The sequence below is a fragment of the Psammomys obesus genome, unplaced genomic scaffold (genome assembly GCF_907164565.1).
Source record: "Psammomys obesus unplaced genomic scaffold, mPsaObe1.curated_primary_1811, whole genome shotgun sequence".
NCBI lineage: Eukaryota > Metazoa > Chordata > Mammalia > Rodentia > Muridae > Psammomys > Psammomys obesus.
Window position 1 is genome coordinate 15,854,784 of NW_026585580.1, and position 6,387 is coordinate 15,861,170.

Genomic DNA, 6,387 nt, shown 5'->3' on the forward strand with positions numbered 1-6,387 from the left:
CCCCCCCCACCAGTGACAACATTAAAGCAAAAGAAGGACAGATAATACATGGTAATTGCCCCTGGTTAAGCAAAGCGAAAGGCAATGAGGCATAACGACTCAGTGGGGGAGGGGACAAAGAAAGTTATCCTTTTGTCCTTTCTGTCCTTTAATTCAGTCTTAAGTTAGGCGAAATTTCAAAGCACCATAGGCCAGATGAGTAAGTGCCCTCACAAGCCCGTGAGGCAGCCACGACCGCAGGCTACTGCTTCGTCTTTGAAGTGGGGCCAGCGCTCTGAAGACACAGCGCCACAAATGTAAGACCACACTGAATGTTTTGAATAGTCTCATGGTTTACCAAATAAAGTGTACAATTAAGATTATAAAAATTGAATCATGCTAACTTATTTCATAATTGAGAAAGAAATTAGGTTAATGAGTGGGACTTGCTCAATTTTTCCATTTGCCTTACTTGATGCTTTTCCTAAACATTTGGCTTCCGCTACCATCTACATGCAGACAGCAAAGCAAATAAAAAGAGAGCAAACAGAATATATGCACATATGTATTATTTTGCCAAAGATCTACAGCAATGTTTGTGTATGTACATGTACATGCAGGTGCCCGAAGAGGCCAGAAGAGGGCGGCAGAACCCCTGGAGCTGAAGTTACAGGCCACTGTGAGCCACCCAAGGTCAGCACTCAGAACCACACTTGAGTGCTCATGTTTTGCGTTGAGTATTGTTGCAAGTTTACTATTAATTCTTTTAACTGAACTTTTTGACAGATTCAGGTATATTCTGAATCCATCAAATTTTTAAATTTCATTCATTTAGTATCAGAGTCAAGAAACTTCCTCATCCTAAGATCATTTAATGCTCCATGATTTCTCTCTAGTAATTATTATTCTGCAAGTATCACCATACTACATTGTGGTCTTTCTAAAATTTATTTTGTCTTGATGTATAACATATTTGTTAGTTTTATCCTCCCCCCCATGCATTGTAGTTAGAAAATACCCCAATATCACTCAATCAAAATTACCCCTATATCTATCAAGTTTGCCTTCATCTATTATGAACATATATAGCTCTATGTCATTGAGATACAGCACGGAACTTATATTCTGATGAGAAGTCTAAATACCTACAGAGAGATGGGGAGGAAGGAGGGAAAGGAGGAAGAGAGAGCAAGAAAGAGAGAGAGATAAAGAAATAGATGACAGGTAAGTAGATGATAGATAGATAGATAGATAGACGATAGATAGATAGATAGATAGATAGACGATAGATAGATAGATAGATAGATAGATAGATAGATAGATAGATAGATAGATAGACAGATGATAGATAGTACTAGATGGTGCTAAGGGAGGCACCAGGTTCGCTATGTTACATGGTTCTGTGTTGTGGTCAAGGAAGTCCTCTCCAAAATGGTGGCATTTCATGTGAGCATGAAGGGAGTGAGAGGCTACTGCAGGGGACGGCTGCACCCGGAGAAGATGGCACATGACAGACCAAGAGGAGGGAAGCCAGAGATGGCAAAGAAGCCAGGCACGGCAGTGAACAGGAGGCCAGGGAGGGCTGCACATGAGCGCCTGTCTCAAAACCAAATGAAGAGCCGTCAAAGTGCCACTCATGGAACAGTGCCACAAGTCAGAGGGCCCCAGAGGTGAACAGCAGAGCCTGTCTTCCCAGACACAAATCACGTGTTTATCTACACGATTCTATACTGGTGCCTAATGGGTACAGCATAGTGTGCCAAGTACACTTCCAGAGGGCATCTCCAGCACTAACTCTGGACAGTGTTGGGGGAAGGTCCAGCTGTGCCTTCAGCTGCGGACGTCAGTGCAACTGGTCCCCCCCTGCCGGGGTATTATCTTCACATTGAACTCTCTCCTGTAACCATGTGATGAGAAGTGCTCCCCATTTATTCCCGATTGGCTGAGTAAACGCCTACACACCTGGGCAGGGCAGAGTAAAGTAGGTGTGGCCTAAGTTCGAGTGCTCTCGGGAGCACGGGAAGGAGAACCACTGAGCACCAGAGGAGGAAGGAAGCAGGGAGCCACGATGGGGTAAGCATGGAGAGGAGCTCGTGGCCAATCGGAGTGAATGGGAGAGCAGCCCAGATGAGAACATTAGCAAGTATTGATGGAATTACAGATGGGAGATATCCCAGACAGAATTTATTAGCGCAGGTGGCATGGGACGGGGCTTGGGACGTAAGGGTCGTTTAGGTAATACCTAAAGGTAATACCTGCTTTGCTCCAGGTAAACTAAAGCTATTCTAAAATCTGTCAGGTGTCCGCGTCTTTTATTATGATAGCGGGTTAGATAATACCGCCATAATAATTGTGGGGCTAATAATAAACATTATCAGCCCATGCTTTCAAATTACCCAGAACAGCACAGGTCTCCATTTTTTTTTGAACAATATAAAAAGGGCAGGAAGGGTGCTCCGCCAGGCTAGGGAGCAGCCCTTCACAGTCGTGGCCTACGCTTCCTGCTTCTTAGAAGCCGATCACAGCAGGTCAAGTGCAGCTACTTTCAATCAGCATCAGGTGAGAAGCCCACAGCATGAGTTCTAAAAGACAGATGATAAATAAGTGGGTGGGTAGGTAGGTATGTGTGGAGATAGATAGGTGAATAGATAGGTAGATAGATAGATTGATTGATGGGCAATAGATAGATGGTAGATAGAAAAACAGATGATAATAGATTATAGATAAATGACAGATAGATAGATACACAGACAGATGATAGATAACACATAGATGATAATAGATGATAGATAGATATAAAGACAGATGATAGATGATAACACATAGATGATAGATAGATATACAGATGATAGATAGATGATAATCCATAGATGATAGATAAATAGATAGATGATAGAAAGATGATAATAGCTAGATGATAGATGATAATCCATAGATGATAGATAAATATAGATGATAATAGATGATAGAAAGACAGATGCTAGATGATAATAGACAGATGATAGAAAATAGATAGAGCCAGCAACATGAAGGAAGGGGTTCCAGCCAGCTCCAAACTGCTGAGACTTTTATTTTTAAAGATTTATGTTTTTACTTTCAACTCTCTCCATGTGTGTACACACATGCGGTATGTCTGTGCATATGTCCAGTGCCTGCCGAGTCCAGAAGAGAAAACTGGATCCCTGGAGCTGGAGTCACAGGTGGTCGGGGGCCACTCTGTGGGTGCTGGGAACCAAACTTCCTTCCTTTGTAAGATGAGCAAGTGTTTTACCTGCTGAGCCATCTCTCCAGTCCCCGGGCTGATGAAAGTTCTAACCTATGATGTCTTGAGCAAACTAAAACTCTGTTGCTGATGTTCTGTTTAAATTAAACCATTTTATTTGAGAAATAAGGACAAGCAGACCCTCGGTCCTCACAATCCGGGCAGCAGCTGCCTGCAGATCTAGTGGAAAAGAAAGGAGCCGGGTGCCTGGGGGCCACCCTCAAGGGTTGTTTTAGGCTGTGGTTTTAGCTGATTGCTTATGCAGTGACAGTCCCTGAGACAGTGGGCTTTCCCACTGGCGAAGAGAATTTTAAGCACTCATATGTTATGACTTAGTTTTACAAGAATTTCTCTTAGTCTGGGCTGAGAGCAGAGTGAAAGAGGGGATGTGAGGAGAGAGGGAACTGAGTCTGAGGAGCAGGCGAGCCGGCTCAGGGTCTGGAACTGGGGAAACAGAAGCAGGGAGAGGGAGAAGTCAGTTGACCGTGGACACACGGTCGAAGCCGCTGTGGATGGGATGTGCTGGCTCAACAGATCGCACGTGGACAAGGGAGAGAGCAGAGGCTGGCTCCAAGGTGCTGGCCTGGTGGGATGAGTAAGGGGCTTTTGTGGGGGAGTGGCAAAATGGCAGGAAGGACCAGCGTGCAGTTAGGGAAATGACATGTTAAGATCACGAAGCTGGAAACCCTCTTGATGGGGAGAGCACGCGCAGCAGGACAGTGCATTCGTAGTGAGGAGAGAAATACAGGCTGGGAGACCTGGGCATGGCCACCGCTGGTAAGTTAGTGGTCCTATGTTGACAAGGTCGTCTGGGGGTGAAAGCAGGGAGGGCAGAGGGGTCACAGGGTCTCCATTTCGAGAGCTGAGGAGGAGCTGGAGAAGTCTGCAGAGGTGCTGCAGGGGAGCAAAGAGGAAGGCTTTCTGAGAAGGCAGGCACCCCGCAAGCTGAAGAAGCAAGTCTCATGGGGTTCCAGCAGGCTTGCGATTACTGTCTCCACTCTTGATCTGACTGATTTAAGAAGGGGCTTTTTCCATAAGCTCCACTTTCCCATGCATGGGTGAGCAGGGATGAGTTTCTCTCTCTCTCGATGTGTTTATCCACCTGGAACCGTGTGGCCACTTGAGTTTTGTCTTTGACAAGGCAAATACCGCATCCTGCTTTTCTTCCTTGTCCAAAAACAACCAAGCAATTCTTTAAAATTCATCTAAAATTTTCACTGCAGTTCTGCCAAGCCCCTTTCCTCCTTAAACACATGGGGATTTTAATTTGATTTACTATTTTAATATATATATTAAAATATTTGCTTTATGTGTGTGGGTGTTTTGCCTACATGTCTGTTCATATACCACATACATGTCTGGTGTCCTTGTAAGCTGGAAGAGGGAGTCAGGTTTCCCGGAACTGGATTACAGATGGTTGTGGGCTTCTGGTAGGTGCTGGGAATTGAACCCACTTCCTCTGGAAGAGCAGCCAGTGCTCTAAGCATTGAGAAATCTCTCCACAGCCTCATTTTAGTTTATTTTTTTTTAATATAAATTAACTTGGTAAAGAGCTGAGGTACAGTCATCCATATGTTTTAAATCCCTAACCTGATTCTGCATATTTTCCCCCTCAGGCTTGAGTGTTTCCTTGTAAAGTTTTTCTAAGTATTTAAATTTTGGTGCCTTTTATGAATAAAGTCATCGTTTGTACTTCCTTTCTCTTTTAGCTGTAAGAAGTTTATTTGCATAGAAAGAATTCTCTTACTATTTCTAAAGATTTTACAGGCAATGCAAACAACTTTTAATACCTTTGCTACTTGCATGGCACACAGTCTGGAAGCATGGCCTCCTGTGGAGCGAGGGGAGGGACAATCCCAGCCTTTCATGGCGCTTCCCAGAGACGCCACAGTCTCCAGGTGCTCTGAGAGCAATTGCAGCCACACATCTCAACATGGCCCAGATACTCCCAATTTCAAATACTTTTCCCTTCGTTAGCCCATGAGTCAGACCATATGTCCCTTTGATCTCTGCTTCAGAAAATATTGTCACGGTATTCAAAACCAAGGACAGCCCAGCAAAGTTCTAACATCTGGGCTGTTTTCCTCCGAACGCCCAACTTTCAGATTCCATCCTGGTTATACACGCCTGGAGAGCACACACGAACGAGCACGTGTGCCGATGAGCACCCACACATTTGCACACACTCACCCTTGCAACACACGCATGCACGTGCACACACACTCAGGCACATACATGCACTTACACACACTCATGTACCTTCACAGTGTCGAGGAACAGAGGAATTCTCCTCAGTTAGTCCCGCACACATGCAGATCCCAGGCTAGGTTCTCCTAAGGCTGGTGTGGAGGACTTTGGAGTTGGGCCGCCCAGGCCCGAGCCTCACGTCTATCTATGTGTACTTGGGAACTCCACTTAGCTTCCTGCAGCCTTCACCCCCATATGTGAAAGCGGGGTATATCTCTCCTTCAGGGTCGCTGAGGGAAAGCAGAAAATGCCCATTAAAATGCCCCCTACAGAGTAGAAGGAAGGGAAGCAGCACCCATTAGTGTAATTCAGAGGGAATTTCAATACTATTGGCCAGGTCCTTGAAATTCCCTGGCCTTGCTCTCTGCTCCAGCTGTAGAAACAGAGTGACGAGGACGGCTCAGGACACAGGGATGGCAGCCTCGTTTCCTTCCTCTGCACCTCAGTCTCTGCGAACCAAACCGCCCGTCTGTAAGAAGCCAGCCTCCATCCAGAGGCCGCTATGCCAAGACTGAGGGCAACACGCCTGTGACCTTTCACTGTCCCCTCCAGCCACTCAGCCTCCCCTGTCCTGCTCCAATGTTCCTTCTGAAGAAGTTTCACGGTGGGAAGCTTAGGCAAGACCCGAAGTCCGAGGGGGTCTAACCTCACCTCCGAAAAGGCAGGCACCAAGCCTAAAGGTGACTGGTTACCCCTCTCCCTCCTCTTCAGAAACGTTTAAATAAGTGGCACCCCCGTGGGGGAGCAGACAAGTCCTATCTGTCACAGTGCTGGTCACCTCACACGGCTTAGACAGTTGCCATGTTTTCATCTCAAGCTGTTTCCCACTGCAAGATTTTCTTTCTATGTGGAGTGTGTGTGTGTGTGTGTGTGTGTGTGTGTGTGTGTGTGTGTGTGTG